Source organism: Vipera berus (genome assembly GCF_964194415.1).
Source record: "Vipera berus genome assembly, chromosome: 1".
Classification (NCBI taxonomy): Eukaryota; Metazoa; Chordata; class Lepidosauria; order Squamata; family Viperidae; genus Vipera; species Vipera berus.
In genome coordinates, this window is record NC_138202.1 from 237,555,843 (window position 1) to 237,578,955 (window position 23,113).

Sequence of the window (23,113 nt, forward strand, 5' to 3'; positions counted from 1 at the left end):
AACATGCAACAACTGAGGGAGAGAGGCAGTTCAACAAAAGGCTTGGAATGAAAAAAAAAACACGAAGAGAAAAAAGAAAGAAGGAAAAGACATCCACCTGTTGAGGAAAAGGAGCAAATATCATTAGCCACTAGGACAACATCTGGCTGAAAACAAATAAGATCCCACAACAGAAGGCTAGGTCAAAGTCTTAGCAAGACAGAACAGAGAAAAACTTGGCGTGATAGCCCTTAGATACGACACACACTTATGTTCCTATAAAGATGAATGAATATGATCTAATCTCTTGCACCCATCATACTATTTATGAATATGTTTGATGAAGGACATATCGGGATCCTTAATGCTGAGATACATCCAAAAGAAGGTTAAAAATAAGATATTATTAAAAAGAAGAGGCTTTCCCCAGCGAAGTCAAGTCTTTTGTGGCTAGAGATCACAGGAGGGAAGTACAGGGAATGAGCCCACAAAGCGATGGTTTATCATATTTATCACAGCAGGATTCTTGAAATCTCCTGGAGTTTAGAAATCTAGAGATGGGGGGGAAGAAGCATCCAGTTAGGACATTAAAAAAGGCAGACATATTATCTCTTAGCAATCTCAAAGACAAATGGGAACTTTAGGAATATATAGAAGACAGGGAAAAACAATTAACTGGGCATATTAACTGGTCCACAATCTTTATAGTTCCAAAGAACAAAAGACTTCCTGTCTCTTCCTTTCCATCCAAACATTCACAAATCTATCAAGTTATTAGCAGTCTACTATCCTTTAAATGTAAATAGTTCTCTTTGACCATTTTAGGAGAGGAAACCTACCAGATGAGCAGGAAGCCAATCTTGGTCTCATATCACAGAGAGAGGACATGAGGTCATTTATTAAATTTTGCAACTTGAATTTGTGGTGGGGAAGTTGGAAGCCACTTCGAAAGCCCTTAACCAATATTTAGAAAACTTGTGGTGAGTTACTTATACACAATTTATGATGATAGCCTAGTGATGTAATCAAAGATCACTTACTGGGACACTGAGTTGTAATATTATTTTGATGCTGAATGGATCTCTTATATTGATGGGCATCTGAGAAGATGAAAGGAGAAGTTCCCTTGCTTGAAGAATTAGGCAAACACACAAGCGAGCTAAGGAACGGGACATACATGAATGTCTTTGAGCTATGGAATATATAGGAGAAGTTAACATAGCGTAGATTGCATTTCACCTGTGATTATACAGTACACATATTAAAGCCAGTTTGGTGTAGTGGATAAGGCATGAGAATAGGAACTGGGAGCCCATTATTTCTAGTCCCACTTGCGGGAAGAAGCCAGCTGGGTGCCCTGAGAATCAGGCAAGGGCAAGCCACTTCCAAAAAACTTTACTAAACAAAACAGCAGTCAAAAACTGACTTGAAGCCACCATAATACATAATACCATAGTGTAAATGGGAAAATATATCAAGAAGACATGGGAAAAATAAGGCAACAAAGGATAAAGTAACATCTGTTGCAGAAAACCCAGCGCATCACTAAACCGGAGAAAACAGCAAGATATTTTTAAAGTAGATTTTACTGATCAAAGCACCATGCCATATCTTAAACAGCGAAGAAAAATGTTATATAACTGAAGAAGTAATTGAGGTTGGTTCAACTGGTCCCACTCCAGGAAAAAAAATCCAAAAAACAAAGGAAGGAGACAATTAAATTTCTTTGATTGTTCCTCCACCATAAGTCACAATTTCCTGAAGTAAAGAATGTGGAGGGGAGAACAAACAAATCAGTTACCTTTCTATTCTTCTTTCATGGTAGGAACATAGTCTCTCTTTTGACTAAGCCTGTCTCAACTATCATGTTGCATTTTAAAAATATTTTCTTGATAACAATGATTAAATATGATAACATGTCAAACTATAGAATTGTGTTCTGGAATTGAAAATGCTCAGGTTCCCAAAAATGATGCCTTCCATTTCAATAAGAAGCATAACTATCCAACTGTCAGGGGTAATAAGGATTGAACAATGGCTTTCATTATATCCTTTCCACAGTTTCCACATTGTTCCTTAAAATTGTGCTTTCCATTTCTGGAAAGCATCATTTTAAGGAATCAAGATTTGCTTGATCTCCTGATGTTATTTGTTTTGGGATCACTTGGGGTCACTTCTTTAGGTTTTGGCTAACTGACTGTCAAATCTCAGCTTTGCAAAAGATTACAAATATCTACAGAACTTTCGTTCTGAGAAACACCAAATAGACAATTGCTTGATCCACATAGAACATGACTGACATGGAGCCACAAGGAGAAATGGATGAAATGCCAAATTGAACAGACTAGTTACTAATCAATCAATATAAAAATCCAATAGTGTCAATTACAAAATCCATCCTTGGTTCACCTTTTCTTTGAGAGAATTACCTTAGATTGTTATGTGTGTCTAAAACATGAAGCCAAAATTATATGAAGGACAAAGTGTCTTGTGAATAAAACGATACAAACAATAAAATTTGAAAGTGCTAAAAGATCTGGGTAAATAAGTATTAGGGTTAGGCAAATATGGATGATCTAAAAGTAACTATATGGGAGCAGATAGCTGTTAAGCAGAGTTGAATCTTATAAGTTTTAATTCATTACTGAAAATGCTTTGAATTGAATTTAGAAGACAGCCAGCAATTAATAAAGTTGTTTCAAGACAGAGATTAAGTGACATCATTCATATGTGCTGTTTCATGCTGGAATTTTTGGACAGTCTTCAAGGACCATTTTAGAAAGAAATAACAACAACAACAATAATAATAATCACCTAAGACAGAACTTAAGGCAGACACACAGGTCTCAGTGCCATCAATATTAATGTGTCTGTCCAATATCAATGTTGGATCAAGGAAACTATCAAAGTTGCAAAACTGATCCTTAAGAGAGAGTGAACCCAATTCAGAACAGGCTGAATTTTTTTAAGAACTGTGGGCAAGGCCCCTGGTCTGGGAATGTACAGAATTGGTGCACAAGGTTGCAAAAATTCTCTAAGTTAAAGGAGGAAACCACTACAAAACACTCCACCCTACTTCAGGCCACCCAAGTCAGTCCAGAAGGATACCATGATCAAGGAAGCCCAGAATGGATGCATCAATCCTATCCTGAGCTTGCCAGAGGTCACCAATAAGGGGTAACTAATGTTACCTGACTAAACCTGACTAAAAAGAGTCCAAATAGACATTTTCCCCAAGCCCATTGGAACTAAAGAAAAATTGCTTTCTCAACCACCATCTTCCCTAAAAAAGGAAAGTTAGAAACTGGACAAAAATTGTCCACCACTGTTTGGTCCACTGATAGTTCTTGAGAAAAAATGATTGCCTCCTGAAGAACCAGTGGCATTACTCCTTCCTTCAGAGAAGCATACTTTACTGCATGAATCTAACCATTATGGGAAGCCTTTATCAGTAAGGAGGGACACCCATCTAGAATTTAGCCGAGCTCAGAGGCCTAAGAATCCTGTCCACTTTACTAGGACTAGTAGATTTAAACACTCCCTAGATCTTTTCAACTTTTTCACCCATTGTACCACTTTTAGGATATGGCAACATCCAAGTACCACCAGTCGCCTAGCAAGGTGTCAAAAACCTGACAGCCCTGCAGCTCCAGCCATCTCTCGCTCAGGCTTCTGCGGTGCTACCAACAGTTCAGCTAATTCCCCTCCCCCACTATCACTTTTCTAGGATGGTCGTGTACCACCTGCTAGGTGGCAATGTACCACAGGTGGTACCCGTACCACTGGTTGAAAAGCCCTGCCCTAGATAACTAAACAGAACTGCTCCTCATAAAACGTGGACAGAGTCCGAGTGAATCCAAGCAAATTTATCCAGCAGACTCATAGAATAATCTTTAGAGCAATTTGACAAATGTTCTCTCAATTGCTCCTTACCCAGGATAAATAGGGCCTCTAGTCAGCTTTCTGAGGATGCAATCAGAGCAGAAAAATAGTTACAATTTGCTGCCCTTATCACCACTAAGTAAACCTTACTTGCACTTGGATGGATTTGCTGTTTTCAGATGCTTTCATCCCTCAGATTTTCTGGGGTCTACATACATAAACACAAGTTAAAATCTAAGACCATGTGCTTTCATTCCAAGCAGCAACTCAGACTGATAAGACATGCTCCACTGGATCATTTTGCCAAGGGAACAACCCAAAGTGCAAAATTGAAAAAGATGTAAAAGAAAATGGCCTCCATTTAACTACAAAACACTGTTAATCAGTTCTAAAGAGAGATTGCTATTTATTTCATAAGCTCATTTTCTCAATTTTGGGCCTTAAATGAATTTGAATATAAACCATGGTGACCCTACCTTGTTCCATGATTATATCAGACATGTCTATGTGTGAGTACATGGCTAAACTCATTGTGTTAAACTGTGGCATGTTGAATAAGTCAGACTTCATAGGTTCTCACATAATTTCAAATTTTATAATATCATTTTTGTGCAATATACATGCACAAATACATAGAAATCAGTCATGTGAACTTACTGTAAAACTAAAGTAAAAAATTGAAGTTTAATAGATAAAAACAAAATATGTTTACACCATAGGTATAATATCTAAATCTTTTGATGTCTAAGGGTATTGCACATTTTAATTTCATACTTTCTTCTGAAACATCAGCAAGGCAATTTAGACTGATAGCTTCAGGTGGAAGACAAGTATCATGTCCTTAGTTCTATTACTTCTGAGTCAGATTATGTGTAATATTTGTTGGTTGCCATTGCATTCTTAGAAATGTAAGTACCTTTTAATGAAGAAAGTCTGCTTATTTCTCAAGGCGGGTGCAAATGATATTGATCTTTTATCCAAAAAGAAAATAGGCATATCTATTTTCTTCTTGGATAAAAGATTTTCCTTTGCTAATGACTTCTTCCATGGCCTAGTTAAAATAATAAATAATCAACACATGGTTGCCTGCAATTTTGTTTTTATAACATGTAAAATTAAAAAGATGGTATTTTTCATGCTTCACTTAGTGGGCTTTAATGCTTGGCAGTTAAAATTGCTGAGAGGCATCTGGGAAGAAGTTAAAGTACCCAACTCCAAGAAAATATTTCTCTTCATTGTCCCAATTTATGGAAAATATAATAAACCAAAAAGTGACTGCAGTTTTGCCATTTGTGAACTGTTAGCAAATCTTGAATATCTGCCAATAGCTTAGGATCACGAATAGGGACATACTTTATTCAATGTGCTGGGCAGAGCAGAGCAGAGCAGAGCATGTGACATTAATGTATTGCTTTAGGAACTTCTCCTTTCTCCCTACAAAGCCAGACATTAGTAACTGGGATTAAAATAGTGTTAACCTTTAGCTTCCCTTATGGGCAACCTAGGAAATATCTCTGAATAATGAGAGGTACCTGGCTACCAGTTTCTTTCAACTGTAACTCAGTACAGATGGCAAAATATCCTGCAGTAAATCTCCACAACTGACAGACCCAAGGAAAGGAAGAAAGATTTGTATTCACTGCCTTGACCACCACTGGATTATGTAGATTTAAGGCTCATCATTTTTTGAGGGGGAGGAATTTAAACCAGGAGTTCCTAAACTTTTTGCCATTACATTTCCTTTTATAGTGCAATTTTAATGTACTGTATACGCCTCCCCTAAAATCCAAACACCAAAATGCATGCAAAGGAACAATGAAAACAATGCAATAGAACATTTTTTAATAAAGACGGGGAAAAAATCTTCACACCTCCCAGGACTTTTTTTATACCTCCCTGAAAGAAATTCACCTCACAGTTTGGGAAATCCTGATTTAAACCAAGTTCTTTCAGCATTTTTAGGAGTAACTAGATACCACTTTTTATGAGGGATTCCTAGTGTGACCTATCAAGATGCCACAGATTCATGTTTATCAAAAGGCATAATAGTTTATTTTCTGAATAGTTTTATAACTCTCCTGCCTTCTACAAAATAAGACAAACCAATTGGAGGTTCACAGCATTTGCATTTCAAACATTGGTTAAGGATAACACCACCATTTTGAAAATTACATTCTATTGTGTATAAGAAAAGTGCTTGCTTTCGATACCCAAGCAGTATTTTTAAATTTAAAAAACTCTCTGCTCTTTATCAAGAACAAATCTAGAGCAATGTTATCAATGTTGTAACATAAAATGTATAATTTTGTTATTTAAAAAGCAACAAAAGAATTTTTTGTCTTATGCAGTTCAAACAGGTGATCAAAAGCTGCATATGGTTAGACATCACAGTAGTCTTCCCTCCAGATAAAAATTTTAAATGATTTTTTCATTAAGGTATGTATATATTACAACTCAGAATTTTCTCAGCTGGAAGAGCCAATTCTCCAGTGGTTTAGAACAGGGCTTTTCAACCTTGTCACTTTGAGGACAATATTTGAGTACTACCAGTGCTTAGTAAGGTGTCAAAAACTTGATGACAAAAAAAAGTGGGGGTGATTTTGGGTTTTACTGATTAGATTCATTTGTTATTATAGAAATGGCTAGTTTATATTATGGAAAAATAAAAAAATTGAGGTTCAGTGTTAATGCTTCCTTCTACTGCAACAGAGGAAGTCTGTTCTTTTTCCCCTTCTCCCCCTTCCCCCCCCCACTATGTCCTACTATTTGCTTTTGTATTTTTGTATTTTATTCTATAATCTAATAAAATATTACAAACTGTAGGAAAAAAGGAAAAAACTACCAGTTTTAATTTCTTCAGTGGCTGTTCCTTTGCCAAATCACTTTCCCTTTACACTGACAAATGTATGATAAATTTATCCATGTTTATTAATATTCACTATTACCAGCTAGCTCAGGGGTCTTCAAACTTGGCACTTTTAAGACTTGTGGACTTCAACTCCCAGAATTCCTCAGCCATCTTGGCTGGTTGAGGAATTCTGGGAGTTGAAGTCCACAGGCCTTAAAGTTGCCAAGTTTGTAGACCCCTGAGCTACTTGGTCGGCCCTTCTTCCTCTCTCCCTTCTGAGCTCTTTGCACAGTGTAGTAAACACGCCCCCCTCCCAATCCCTTCCCTGTACCCTTAAAGACATAGGAATCAAGTGCAAAACAAGAAAGGCTCACAAAATAAAGAAACACATAAAATCTGAGTTTTTCTTTTCTTTAAGCTGCCTCAGACGTGTCCCGTGTCACAATGTTGCAACTCGAGACTGAAAGACTCCGGCAATTGCGAAATGCTTTAGCTTTAAATTAAGCCTGATTACCTTCAAAGAAAACTTTCTAGAAGCCATAGATAGACTCAGTTAAAGGGGGTAAAACTAATTACATTTGTTTAAAGGGACTGAACCTTTCCCTGTTGTCTTTTTTTCCTCTTTCCCGCCCAAACCACCTCCTTTTATAGCCTCTCCTCTCCTCTCCCCCCTTTTTTCTTCAGTTCACCTCCAGCTCCAAGCTGCTTCTGGAAGTGCCAATCAGTTGGAGCCAATCAGCTGGAGCCCTGTCAGCTCCTGCTGAGCTTCTGCTGAGCTTCTGCTGAGCCCAGACAGTCCTGCAGCTGCAGCTGCCTCTCCCTCACTTGGCTTATTCCCCTCCCCAGCTACATTTCTCTAGGATGGTCGCATACCACCTGCCACATGGCAAAGTACCACAGGTGGTATGCGTACCACCGGTTGAAAAGCCCTGGTTTAGAATTGATGGAATTGCCATGTCAGCCTACTATAATGATGAAGTGAGTGATTTCGCAGCAAAGTAGTGAGAATTCTATTATAATTTACACAGGTTATGAAAACATGCTAGTGCAGTTAACAATTTAGATCAATATTTTATAACAAAAAGTGAATTTCCCTCTCTCTTTTTCTCTCTCTGTCTCTCTCTCTCTTTCTCTCTCTCTCTCTCCTCCCCCTCCCTCTTTTTTGTTCCTTTGTGCTTCCATTTTTCCATATTGTTGCCCTATGGAACTACCTCAGTTGTTGTCCATCTTCTTTCAGAATTCTTGAAAAATGGTCACAATCTATTAAATAATTAGGAAAAATCATTGTTCTCACAAACTCAAAATGGCTTCAGTAATTTGCTTTCACACAGATCAGCTTCTGTAGTTAACTTTTCTGTACAATGATCAAAATCCAGCTCTGATAAATGTAAGCCAATCTGAAAAAATGAAGAAATCCAGACTTGGGAGTGAGGGATAGAGGGTATGTGGAGGGATTGTCATAGGAGAAAGGTGTATGAATTACAGTGGCATCAGTTCTGGTCAAATATTCTGAAATTGTTGTGTAGGAAGCTCCTGTGAGGTGTTGTCCTGACTTTCAGGTGCCATAAAATTGCAGGAAACTTCAAGATAATTGCAAAGTTATCTAGAACAGAAACTAAATAGAGGCAATGCATGTCTAAAAGGGGGGGGGGAGAGGGAGAAAAAGAGCGAGAGTGTGTGTTTTGGAAAACAGAAACAATGAAAAAGAAAAAAGGAAAAAAAGAAGCAGATTGAGCAATCTTTGTAAAATATTGTCTTGTGTTACCCATGAAAAGTCTGTCAGTTCTTGAGGAGAAACTGGAAAATCGGTTTGATTGGTTTGTTTACAGTGGTTATATGAGCTAAACTCTAATTCCATTCACCGAAACCACATAAATAATGTACTTAGGATATTAAAGCTGGGTTGCTTTTGTGGTTATAAAGATGACATGTGTTTCTGATCATGTCAAGGTAAAATGGCTTTGTGGATATCATCCTACTTCCCAGTAGATATTTATCTATGTAGAAAAAACATAACAACAAAAAAACCCACCCCAATCCCAAATCCTCACTCTGTAGTTTTCAGAATATCTGGAAAACCACTTTTCAACAGAAACCCAGTAGCAGGGATAGGGAGGTTAGACAAACTAACACCCACTTTGGCATAGCAACGTGTAGAAAGTTATTTATGTATCTGCATATGTGCTTTTCTCAACAAGAAAGACAAGGATAAAACTCAATGTATTTGTTTTTTGTTCTCTGTAATTCTCTGTTGAAGCCATGCCAACGTTTGTTTTGATTTCTGTCATATATAGGCTATAAGCTGTGGATTCGGCCCACATGTTGTTTCTCTGAAGATATAATACAAAAGAAAAAATATTTTTAAACAACTCACTTGGACTAATTTATGTATCTAGGACATGGTCTTGGACTAAAAAGTACCTGGGATTCAGCCATTAATTTATGTGGTATTAGGATCAATGCGTGTGAAGAAATTCTCTCTATATCCAGCAGGAGTACAAAGGGAATGCTTTTCAGACAAGAGCAAGGAAAGGCAGCTTTTTGCCATAGAATCATTTAAAAGGAAATTAGTAAGAACCTTTATGATAGAAAAATGTAACTCAAAAGTACTGCCGGACCTGTGTATCTCCGTATAAACTTCATAGCCATATAAGCCATACAGTGTGGCACATGGGCATTTTCAGAATGCTGGCAGATAAAAAATGGATTTCCATACCTCAGTAAGGGGTTTTTTTTAAAGAGCTTTGGTGGTTCCTGAGATTAACTTTCAAATGATTATCTCTAGAAAAATAAATCCAGAAAAAAGCTTGATCAATCTCCCGCCCCTTTCTTACCAGACCTCCCATGCTCATAATCTCCCTGAGGGACTCCCATTACCAAACATGGCAGGTGTAGTAGAAGCAACAGAAGAACTCTTGAAGAAGGGCAACAATGGGGCAGGATGTGAGAATACTGCATCCTCCATGGTCCCCTGGTGATGCACAGCAGGTTGCTAGCCAGGGAATTTGGGAAGCAGGGGAAAAGGAGGGAACACATAAGTCTTCCTGTATGTTTGCCAGGAAAGTGAAAAGAAGGGGATTAGAGATTTGATTAGTCAGGCTGGCCAAAGACTGTTTGGAGCTAGCAAGGAATGTTGGAAAGAAGTCCAGTAATTTAGATCCTTTGGAAGTTTGCTTTTCATTTGAGATGGCAGGACATTCTTCTGATTGCATAATTGGGTGTGATCAGTCACAAAATACCCATATATCTGAAGCTGGGCTACCTCCATCTCATATTTTATTTTCTAAAAGAGGGTTTGAGAGAAATGTAATTTACGATTGGAGTTGGTGCTTTGCAGCTTATAGTTAGGTGCTTCTCCTCCGTGATGTAAGGTCACTAGGGTAAATATTTCAAGCAATTGCTGTTTACTTACTTGGAGGATCCAAATAACTGTGGGAAATTTAGGAAGTTGCCAGGTTGTTCCCCTGTACTGAAGAAATGAGCTGTGTATTCCAGACTACCTACCCTACTTGCTAGGTAAGATGGAAGAGATTGTTATATTAACAACCTAATCAATTTTGTACTTTTATCTGAATGCTATCTTACACTTCTCCTCAAACACTAACATGTTTTTGGCCAGTTTGGAATAGTGCCATTAACTTTGCAAAGGCAAAGGCAAGCAGTAGAAAATGTAGCAGTAAGTAATAATAAAAAATATTCTCTTTTGGCAGAAAATGGGCAATAATTAGACCTTCTTCCAGAATGGTGCCACTAGCTTGTGCCAGAGTACTGGATAACATAGTTTTTGAGGTGCCAAGTAAGCCACATTAACCTGATCAGCAAGGAGTCTGTAATCTAGATATCATCTGGATTTATCAAGCTAGTTATGGATGCCTGTCAAATAATGGAACATATTAGTTTTCAGGAATAGTAGTTAATATTAATATTCTAGAGATACATTGTCATTCAAGGCTAGAGAAGATGCCCAAATAAATTCTGACTGCCCAATATATGTGAATAAGAAGCAGCTGCTGAAGGCTCCTCTCCTATCAGGAGGCATAATGGGAGGATGTAAAAATGAGTGCATTCTTTGGTGGCTGTTCTGCTGTTTTGCAATAGTTTAGTCCTGAAGGTGGAATGTTTGTAGCCTTCCAGAGAATAATAAAAATCTGGCTGTTCTAGAAGGACTTTCATGAGTTAGGAAGATTCCTGTCATCAATGTATGTTAATGTTTATAGTTTTATTGTTTTTGTTAATGTGATCTGTTGGTCGGATGTGCCCTCTTGTACCTTATATGTTTCTTACTTATTTTCATACTTACTTATTTGTTTAAATTGTGAGCTCCCTAGAGTTGTTTGGATTTGGGTGGCATCTAAATAAAATGATTTCAATGAAATAAAATATTTTTTATTGTATCGTTCTTTGTTCTGTGTTACCTGCTAGAGTGAGGTGGTTTATAAATCAGGAAGGCAAGCCAAGCCAAAGCAAAGCAAGAGATTTCAGAGCAAACTTTAGCCTACGTTAAGCTCAGAAGATCCCATTGAACAGTATAGAACATTGACCATTTGGATTTAAGTGTCTTCTATAAAATACAGTAAATTTCTACAAAAATAATATTTTATTGTCGAACCACAGTAATTTTTAAAGTCTTCTTAGAGACAATGACTGATGGACAATCAACGACTTGCCTTGTTAGACACTTATAAGAAATGGGCTTTAAATTATACCATAGAGGAGGTAGGAATAAAAGACTCATTTCTGCTAAATATTGCAGTTCCCTCCCCCCCCCAGGAAGTGAGTAACCAGGAAATGTTGGGGTACCATTTGAGTTCAGACCTCCTTCCTACTAAAATAAACACCAGACTTTTGGAGGGTTTAACTAAGTCCAATATTAAAGGTAAAGGTAAAGGTTCCCCCGCACATTCGTGCTAGTCGTTTCCGACTCTAGGGGCCGGTGCTCATCTCCGTTTCAAAGCCGAAGAGCCAGCGCTTGTCCGAGGACGTCTCCGTGGTCATGTGGCCAGCATGACTAGACACCAAAGGTGCACGGAACGCTGTTACCTTCCCACCGTAGTGGTCCCTATTTTTCTACTTGCATTTTTACGTGCTTTCGAACTGCTAGGTTGGCAGAAGCTGGGACGAGTAACAGGCGCTCACTCTGTTACGCGGCACTCGGGATTCGACCCGCCAAACTGCCGACCTTCCGATCAACAAGCTCAGCGTCCTAACCCACTGAGCCACCGCGTCCCTCTAAGTCCAATATTAAGTCTCTGTAAAGGTCATTGTGTTAGGTGGCTCACACTAATTAACCTCCTGTATCGCCCATAAATCAATGTATGGTATCACAGATTGAAAAAAAAAGCATAAGAATGTTCTCACTGTCCTTAAAAGAAGAGCAATAGGACCTTAGAAAGTGCTTTTTGTTCTTTGCCACAATTAAGTGTCTTACAACATGCCCTTAATATTTAGCTATAGAGGCTGAAAAGAAACTTCATTTTGGAAGAGCAGTCAAATTGCCTGCCCGAGTTTCAAAGAGTGCTGTGACTGTATTTGCTTTCTGGGTATAAAGAAATGGTGCTTTAGGAAATCATATCTAAATCCTTGGCTGTATCACAACCACAGAAATTAACAACAGAGATAACCAGTGCTTTTTTTGTAAAATAAAAAGGTGCCGGAACTCACACACATCATACAACCCGCCTTGCCTACCCTACAAGGTTCCATCCAAAAAAGGTGCCGGAACTCCGTTCTGAGCATTCTATGAGAAAAAAAGCCCTGGAGATAACAGTGTATACAGGTAGTCCTCGACTTATGACCACAATTGAGCCGAAAACTTTTGTTGCTAAGCAAGACACTTGTTAAGTGAATTTTGCCTCCGTTTACAATCTTTCTTGCCACAGTTGTTAAGTGAATCACTGCAGTTGTTAAGTTAGCAACACGGTTGTTAAGTGAATCTTGCTTCCCCATTGACTTTGCTTTTCAGATGGTTGCAAAAGGGGATCACGTGACTGCAACCATCATAAATATGAGTCAGTTGCCAAGTGTCTGAATTTTGATCACATGACCATGGGGATGTTCCAACCGTCATAAGTATGAAAAATGGTCATAAGTCACTTGTTTATTGCCGTTGTAACTGTGAACTGTCACTAAATGAACTGCTGTGAGTCAGGGACTCCCTATAATTGAAGACTGAACAATGGTGTTATAGCAGATTCCTAGTATGAGAGAGTGTGCTTCTATGGTAACTGCTGTTATGAATATGAGTATTTATATTGTCTGAATGCAACTAAGAATACAACAAAACTCAGATTTGCTTCCCAATCAGCCATGAAGCTCTAGAGATTTAAAGGTAGCGTGATAATACTGGAGACAACCTCTGTGTACATAGAAGTCCAGTCCTTTGAGGAAGAGTTAAATTTTTTAAAGGAATTTTAAAAATGCCCCATGTTACCATTATTTTGATAATTGTTACACATTTATTTAAATTCTCACAGAAATTGTGGGTGAAAAAATGAAAATATTTTTACTGTTAAGAAATAAAATCCTACATTAGTTCAACTTTCACCCGATCTGCCTAGTTTGAAAGGCAACACAACAAATGCAAGTACCCTTAACCATGTCAGACTTGATTGTTCCTTAAAGAGAGTAAAATAAGAATTACGATGTTCTCCAGTTATTGATAATAGGCTGTCGCAGATAGATGGTATAATGTTCTGCTTGGTGGATCACCAGATTTGCACATCTGCCTTATGAATAATTTTAAAAAGCATTTCTGTCTCAGGATAGGTATCAAATTTTCTCAGATTGTGATGATAACGTGTCTAACTAAGATACATACAGGGATGATGTTATATACTGTTACATTCTGTACATTGAAAGTATGCTTTATGTCTCTTTAAATGTCATTGTATTGTTGCTTCATGGCATCTTTAATGGAAAATATTCCTGGGATCCTGGTAAAGTCCATCCTGTTTATTTCTTAACCTGTTGCAAAACCTTAAGTATGATGTTAATATCATAGTGCAATAGCCATCCAACAGCTAAGCCTAATTTCCATATGATTGATTTTATATATATATATATATATATATGACTGTCTGTGTGGTCCATGCCTGGGGAATGTTCTCTTCCTCTCTCTCTCTTTTAATCAAATCAACATTTATTCAAAAAAGCTGTTTCAGAAAGGGAAACCAGGCAGAAGAAATACCTAATTTGAATCCTTGTCTATATGGTAGTTTCTTAATTTAGGACACTTATAAGTGTGTCATTCCAGAAGCTCTTTAAGTATGATCTCATACTAAATGCAAAAAAGATATAACAAAGAACAGCACAAGTATTTACAATAACAATCAATAATGGGGAAGATCTTCCTCTAGCAGCTTAAAACAGTGGTGGGATTCAAATATGTGAACAACCTGGGATTCAAATATGTGAACAACAATGTTGCTAAGCACATTGATTTGTGCTTAGATTGTAAGCCGCCCTGAGTCTCCGGAGAAAGGCGGGATATAAATGGGATTAAAATAAATAAAATAAAAATAAATCTGTTCTCTCTGTGGAAGTCCATTCTGGGCCTGGGCAACAAAAAAATCAGCTATTGGTTCTACCGAAGTGGTGAGAACTGGCTGAATTCCACCCACTGGCTTAAACACAAAAGTTGTAGCTGTTCTCTGGAAGGCAATAAGAATGAGGGCCCTTCTTACCTCAGAGGTTAAGCAGTTCCAAAAGAATAACAGAGTAACAGAGTTGGAAGGAATCTTGGAGGTCTTCTAGTCCACATATCCCCATTCATGCAACAAATATTTTATACATATTTCATATTATTTTGCATTATCTTAATGAAGTGATGGTGCACTATCCATTTTGTGCAGGCTTTACAGGAAATTAAAACACCACAAGATAATTCAAGAATGTTGAATATTGCTTGACCCTTCAAAACATGTTTGATGAAAGAAGCATGTTGCATTCTGCTTTCAGCCACAGCTGGTGAAAGCATCAGGCTGACCCTGGCTGGTCCTAAAAAAGCTAAGCATGATGATAAATCGCTAAGAAATCCCAGGACTATAGGCTAGTTTGGAAACTTTAAAAAGTCAGGCTGAGTTTGAGGAAGTATTTTGTGTCACTGGTATCCACTCAACAATTCTAAGATCTTTCTATATAAAATAATGTTAAGCAAAGTAACACTAGCAAATTCCACAGCAACACTAGCAAATTACACAGCAAAAATAATATCATACAATGGCATTAAAGGTAAAGGTAAAGGTTCCCCCACACATGCGTGCTAGTCGTTTCTGACTCTAGGGGCCGGTGCTCATCTCCGTTTCAAAGCCGAAGAGCCAGCGCTTGTCCGAGGACATCTCTGTGGTCATGTGGCCGGCATGACTAGACGCCAAAGGCGCACGGAGCGCTGTTACCTTCCCACCGTAGTGGTCCCTATTTTTCTACTTGCATTTTTACGTGCTTTCGAACTGCTAGGTTGGCAGAAGCTGGGACGAGTAACAGGCGCTCACTCTGCTACGCGGCACTCGGGATTCGACCCGCCAAACTGCCGACCTTCTGATCGACAAGCTCAGCGTCCTAACCCACTGCAGAAGTTTAAAACAATTATGACATAGATTCATCTAAAAATAACTTCATCTCTCTGTATTCAGTAAAGATCATCAGAGGAGACAACAGTTATACCTCTTGAAGCAAGATGTTCTGTAATATATCACGGCCATTGTTAGACTTGCTTACTAGCTCCCAAAGAATTCTATCTTAGCTGTTTAAAGACTATGGTGCCATATTACGACAGATGCAGTTTTAACAAACAACTGCAAAAATTTGCATTTCTTTTCTCCAGTGGAGAAACATAGCTTAGAGGCTCCAAACACTGAGAAATAATGTAATCAATCCATGGTTGATCTCAAAAGTTAGGCATCTGCTGTACAAATGATGATAACTAAACACTTGACATGATAAAGTCTATTTCCTAGACAGCAGTGGAACCCAAACAGATGGTTTCAATTAGCTAGAAAGTGATCAAAGTTTGCCTCATTTTTGCCTTGACTTCCTCCTTTCAGGAAGTAATTCCACGAGCTTTTTTAAAAATAAGTAATGGAGAAGAAAGAATAAACATAATGGCAAGAATCTGACTCTGTGAAGCAGGAAAATTGGTTTTCATCTTGCAGAGCTCACATTTCCAACAGTTTGTATAATGTAATCTAAAGTACATGTCAAAACGTTAAACTACATTATTTTTAAAAATGTGTAGGTTAGACAGGAAATAGTTCGATTGCCTGAGAGAAGAAAAGTTGAGAATCAGCGTTTTTGTAGGCTGCCATGAAGATCAAATAGCTATTCATAACTCATTAAACATTAAATATTAGTCTGTGGTAAGTCATAACTATTCCACTGGCTCCACTTCCTCAGGAGCAAGCACCATGGGAGCAACTGAAGAGAAATAATTTAGAACATGGAAAAAGGAGTTTGAAAGGGCTAAATGTTTGATCTTTAGCTTTCAGTCCTCTACTTCCTATAAAAATTTCAATCTCCTCCATATTTCGGCATAGACTGCTACTTATCATAGTAGATAATCACAATCTAGGCTGCAAAAACATTGGCAACCACCAGATGACAGTAAAGAAATGCAGCAAACTCTGTATCTTTCTATTCACTGAGTGACCATAACAGATGTTTGCAGCCCGTTTGTTCTAATAATTGTTCTAATTATTATTATTATTATTATTATTATTATTATTATTATTATTATTATTATTATTATTATTATTATTATTATTATTATTATTATTATTATTAAATAACTCAAGGTGGCAAACTTCCCTAATACTCTTTCCTCTTCTTATTTTCCCCACAACAACAGCCCTGTGAGGTGGATTGGATTGAGAATGACTGGCAAATTCACCCTTCCGGTTTTCATGCCTAAGGCAGGACTAGAACTCATAGTCTCCTGGTTTCTAGGCCAGCACCTTAACCATTGCACCAAACTGACTTTCCATGCATTGCAGTCCATCAGCTAACTAGCCATATATCATTTTAACTAACGCAGACTATTTTTATTCACTTGTTTATTAATGGTAATATAGTAATAAAATGATCCATTCCACCAATGCCTCTGAATTTCCAGAAATTTCTGATTTGCCTCATATTAAAAAAAATAAGGCTGATAAGGGACTGGACCTAAGACTACTTCAGCAAAGTACTACAGAAGCTTTAAAGTAACAGAATAAATTACACCAGGCCAGAAGACCATGCTACATTTTCTGAACCTGTTGAAAAAAACCATTTTGATTAGTGCAGGCAGTTATCAGCTGAAAATCTATAAGATGCCATGAATGAAAAGCTTGAGCTGTTTCAAAATTAAACAATAAACTAATTTATTTTGAAAATTGGATGCCATTCCTCTATGTTTCTGGTGGAATCTTTTTTTATTTGTTCTAAACTTACTCTCTTACTCTGTGCCTTGAACATAGTTCTCAAAATGGGTCACAGGGAATAGATTTTTAGAATAAATTCTAAAAAGATAACAAAACTGATAATGAGAAAGAAACAATAGAAATCAACAGGTCAAAAGGTCATATCATTCGAATGAGATTTTATCCCATGGTCATCAGGACATTTGATTTTGCAAAAAGAGGACCTTGTGGTGCAAAACAGATATCAACTAAGGTAAAGCAAGGCTTGTGGTAGTATAGAATTTGCATCACTTTGAAAATTTGGATTCAAAATTACACCAGTAGCCATAAAAAACACCTGAGAATCATTGGTGATCAATCCAGCCTCTTGCCCAGTGCATGTTGGAGTTATTGAGTTCACATCAGCCTGTATCTTATGATTTATGATGATTGTATTTTATGATTATGATCCTGATTTATCACTTGTTGCTAGTATGTACACTGAGAGTTTATGCACCAGAGACAAATTCCTTGTGTGTCCAATGACACTTGGCCAATAAAGAATTCTATTCTGTTCTGTTCTGTTCTGTTTTGTTCTGTTCTACTCTACTCTACTCTACTCTACTCTATTGACAGATCTGTGCTGTGCGGAAAAACATATAAAGAAAAATGGATACTGCAGAAATGGACCCCAATGTCAAGGATAAGACTAGGTTGAGAGAGGTCTCTATCCAGTCTTATTTTAGGAAAGATATTTATTAGTTCCTTTCTCATTTTTATATTATTGTTCCTGTCCATCTCTTTCTCCCCTCTCTCCCCACTCTCTCTTGCTCTCTCTCTCTCTCACACACACAAACAAAATAGATCCTTACTAGGTACAAAAGCTTCTGAAATATGCTGATGATACAGCATCATGATGTATATATTCCGCTTATAGTTTAAATCTTATGCTTTTGTTTTTTCCTGAGAGTCTGTTTTGGCCTAGATAAATGGTTGGTTTTTATTATATGCATATCATTTTATTGTAACAGACCACTCTGGCCTCACCCTTGTCTTCTTATCTAGTCTTTACAATGTTGTCTAAACTATTTCAGAAGACCATCTTCTTAAAACTTAAAACTTATTATTTGTAAGTGTGGTGACAAAGGGAAGCAAATTTTATTTAAATTCTACAATTCTACTCCTTGTCCTTGATAAAAGAATTTAAATCCTTGCTTGCTCCTTAAGCGAGATGCCAGCTGAGATCCTAGTTTGTTTTTGCTTTTGAAGTTTTCATCACTGAATATTTACTCAGGAATAAGACTTACTATGTTCGATGAGTTTTATTCCTAGATAAATTCCTCTAGGGCTGCATCCAGGGCTTAATAAATCGATATGCATCAATTTAAGAATGTGCAGTCTTTTGCAGTGCCTGCTTGTGTTGCATATAATGATTCAAACATGGCTGGATTCTCTATAGAGGAGGCAGAACAAAAGAATGGTCAGAGGCTTTCCCTTCCATTGCAGTACATCATTCAGAAGTTTCCATCTAAACAGCTTCTATAATAATATAAAAAAATAATAAAACACCTAAGGGTTTGACTAGGATTTGAATCAGAGAAAGCCATAAGGTCAAACAATAATTATGTAGGAACATGATGACATTATATGAGGGAAGTGGGGTGGAGATTTGCATTTTTCTTCTTCTGAGAAAAAAGACAAAGCAGTTACTTCATATCATGAGATAATCGGAGTCAGCATCACAGCAAAAACAACCCTTACGCACAAACTATAAACTATTTGCTAATCAGACAAGAATTTTTAGGGGGAGGGCAATGTTTTATCTTTTCCTAGCTGTGTCCATATTTTCCAGTGAGTTGGGTCTATGGAGAGGGACTAGAAAATAAATCATAGTGATATTTAATAATGTTTAGAAACTGAGAAGGGCCATAAATGACTCTATTTGAAGTATTTGAAGATTCATATGGCACCCTTGTGAGAAAAATGTATACAAATGTGAGGTCTGTCTGGAAGCCAAAATGTCCTTGACCTTAGCAGATATGTGGCCAATAAAATCCCTTGACTGCAGACATTCCCTTTGTGTGAGCTCACCTTTGCTCAAAAGCACATCCAATGGATATTTCAAAGCTGCCTTCATGGTGGGCTCTTATCTTTCTGCCAGTGGAACTGAATAAATACATTGCATGGAATACACACACACATATCATATAGTGTGTGTGAGTGTATATATATATATATGAGAGAGAGAGAGAGAGAAAGAGAGAGAGATTTCATTACATGACCCTTTATACCCCACTCTAACTAAAGAGCTTGATTCTGAAAGCTTTGAGGAATGATTTGATTATAATCACCAAGTTATTTATTTGGGCTGACCTATAAGAGGTAGAAAAATAGCAATTCTTGAGGATCACAAAGATGTTGCATGAAACTTAGTATTGATCCAATTATCTTAGATGCTTAACATGGATAGGAATTTAATTTCCACAACTAGACACCCATCTGTGATACAATTGACAAATGGAACTGATTTTTCCCTTCTTTTCCTTAATACCTTAAAAAGTATTGTTTTTCTGAGCAGCATACTGAAGCTAAAATTGAGACTGAATTTACAGGTGAGCAGATCATAATAACCCATGTTTAGAATCATCATTTCAGAACCCAATATTCTCGTTCAGACATTTGATTTTGCAAAAAGAAGACCTTGTGGTGCAAAACAGATATCAACTAAGGTAAAGCAAGGCTTGTGGTAGTATAGAATTTGCATCACTTTGAAAATTTAGATTCAAAATTACACCAGTAGCCGTAAAAAACACCTGAGAATCATTGGTGATCAATCCAGCCTCTTGCCCAGTGCATGTTGGAGTTATTGACTTCACATCAGCCTGTATCTTATGATTTATGATGATTGTATTTTATGATTATGATCATAAAAACCCATGTTTAGAATCATCATTTCAGAACCCAATATTCTCGTTCAGTAACTTCACATCTGCAAGCAGGGGAAGAGGAAAGTGTCAATGTTTATATACTTTTTCTACTGAGAATAATCAGTATAACCATACCTGTCTAGCATGAAGAGAAATCTGCGACCTTACTATTTATTTATTAGATTTTTTATTCCACTTTTATTATTTTTAAAAATAATTCAAGATGGCAAACATACCTAATACTATTTCCTCCTCCTATTTTCCCCACAACAACAATCCTGTGAGGTAGTTTGGACTGAGAGACAGTGATTGACTCAAGGTCTCCCACTCTGCTATTTATCTATACAAGCACACATATAGCTATGTACAAATCTATCTATACTGAATAAAACCTGCTCATAGGAAGGAAATCAACTGGCAGTTGCCTTCCTGGAAATGAATGGAGAGGAGCACAGCACCATGGAATTGTCTGATGGGAAGATGGAGTAGCATGCTGCCCTACTTTGCAAGCTGTTGTGAAACAATCACAGTCCAGATTAGATGTTTTAATTTGTCTTAGAGTCAGTTTGGCCTGGGCACAGGACAGAAGCATCTTAAACTGTGGAGTTGCTCTCTATATAAGAAATAACTTTATCTTTACAGAAATAGAGCACAACAATTATGAAAACTGTAAACCTGAATGTATTTGGGTCAATATAAAAGGGGGGAAAATGACATTGCCATAGGTGTATACTATAGGCCGCCCAACCAAGCAGAGGAAATAGATGGACTTTTTGCTAGTCAGCTAACTAAGGTATGTAGAAAGCACATCACAATAGTAATGGGGGACTTTAATTACCCTGATATCAACTGGGAGACAAACTCTGCACCAAGTGGAAGATCTAACAGATTCCTGACAAACCTAGCAGACAACGTTCTCTCCCAAAAAGTAGAGAAGGGAACTAGGGGATTAGCCATATTGGAGATGAAATGATAGAAGGTGTCGAAGCCACAGGAACCTTGGGGGGAAGTGATCACGCAATATTGGAATTCAACATTCTGGAGGCACAAGCAATAGAACACAGCCAAACTAGAGTCTTGGACTTTAAAAGAGCTAATTTCAATAAACTTAGAGAGACCTTGGGAAGAATTCCATGGATGAGAATCCTAAGGGGGAAAACAACTCAAGAAGCTTGGGAAATTTTGAAAAGTGAGATAATAAAGGCCCAGTCTAGCACAATACCAACAAAGAAGAAAAATAATAGCTCTCAAAAGAAACCAGCATGGCTGCATAAAGAACTCGCTGATAAATTGAAAGATAAAAAGAACAAGTATAAGAAGTGGAAAGAGGGGCACATAACTTAAGGCAGAATATCAGCAAATAGCCCGTGCCTGCAAAGATGAAGTGAGGGAAGCTAAGGCTCAAAATGAACTAAGACTTGCGACCAAAGTCAAAAATAACAAAAAAAGCTTCTTTCAACATATAAAAAATAAGAAAAAAGTTAAGGAAATGATTGGTCCATTAGTGGGGGAAAGTGGCAAGAAGGTAACAAGCAACAGGGAGAGAGCAGAACTATTTAACTCATTTTTTGCATCTGTCTTTACACAAAGGGAAAAAACAGTCCAACCTACCAAAACTAGTGCCATAAAAAACAGAATATAAATGCTAGTTAAGATAGGCAAGAAAATGGTAAGTGAGCACATGTCCAGCCTAGACAAGTTCAAATCACCAGGACCAGATGGATTATACCCCAAAGTTCTCAAGGAACTGGCAGATGTGATCTCAGAACCACTGAACTATATTTTTCAAAGATCCTGGAGCACTGGGGAACTACCAGAGGACTGGAAGAGAGCTGATGTAGTTCCCATCTTCAAAAAAGGGAAAAAATAGATCCAGGAAACTACAGACCTATCAGCCTGACCTCAATACCTGGGAAGATTCTGGAAAAGATAATCAAACAACAAATCAGCGAACACCTTGATGCAAGCAAAGTTATCACTAAAGGTCAACATGGGTTTGTCAAAAACAGATCATGCCAGACAAATCTTATTGCATTCTTTGACCAAGTGACAAAATTAGTGGACCAGAGGAATGCTGTAGATATAATTTACTTGGACTTCAGTAAGGCATTTGATAAAGTAGATCACAACCTACTACTTGATAAGATAGAAAAATGTGGGTTAGATAGCATCACCACCAGATGGATTCGTAGCTGGCTGACAGGCCGTACTCAGCGTGTGGTCCTCAATGGAACTGCATCTACATGGAAGGAAGTGTGTAGTGGGGTGCCCCAGGGCTCTGTTCTGGGGCCAGTGCTCTTCAACATCTTCATCAACGATTTGGATGAGGGGATAGATGGGGAACTCATCAAATTTGCAGACAACACCAAGCTGGCAGGAACAGCCAATACTCCAGAAGATAGGCTTAAAATACAGGAGGATCTGGACACTATCTAACAAAATGAAATTCAATGGTGAAAAAAGTAAGGTTCTGCATTTAGGCAGGAAAAACAAATGCACAGGTATAGAATAAGTGGTAACTTGCTCAATAGTAACTGTGAGAGGGATCTCAGAGTCCTAGTAGACAATCACTTAAATATGAGCCAGCAGTGTGTTGCAGCTGCCAAAAAAGCCAACACAGTGCTAGGCTGCATTAACAGAGGGATAGAATCAAGATCATGTGAAGTACTAATACCACTTTACAATGCCTTGGTAAGGCCACACCTAGAATACTGCATCCAGTTTTGGTCACCACGATGTAAAAAAGATGTTGAGACTCTAGAAAGGGTAAGAGAAGAGCAACAAAGATGATTGGGGGACTGGAGGCTAAAACATATAGGGAACGGTTGCTGGAACTGGGTATGTGTAGTTTAATGAAAAGAAGGGCGAGGGGTGACATGATAGCAGTGTTCCAATATCTCAGGGGCTGCCACAAAGAAGAGGGAGTCAAGCTATTCTCCAAAGCACCTGAAAGCAGGACAAGAAGCAACGGATGGAAACTAGTCAAGGAGAGAAGCAACCTAGAACTAAGGTGAAACTTCCTGACAGTTAGAACAATTAACCAGTGGAACAACCTGCCTCCAGAAGTGGTGAATGCTCCAACACTGGAAGTTTTTAAGAAGAGA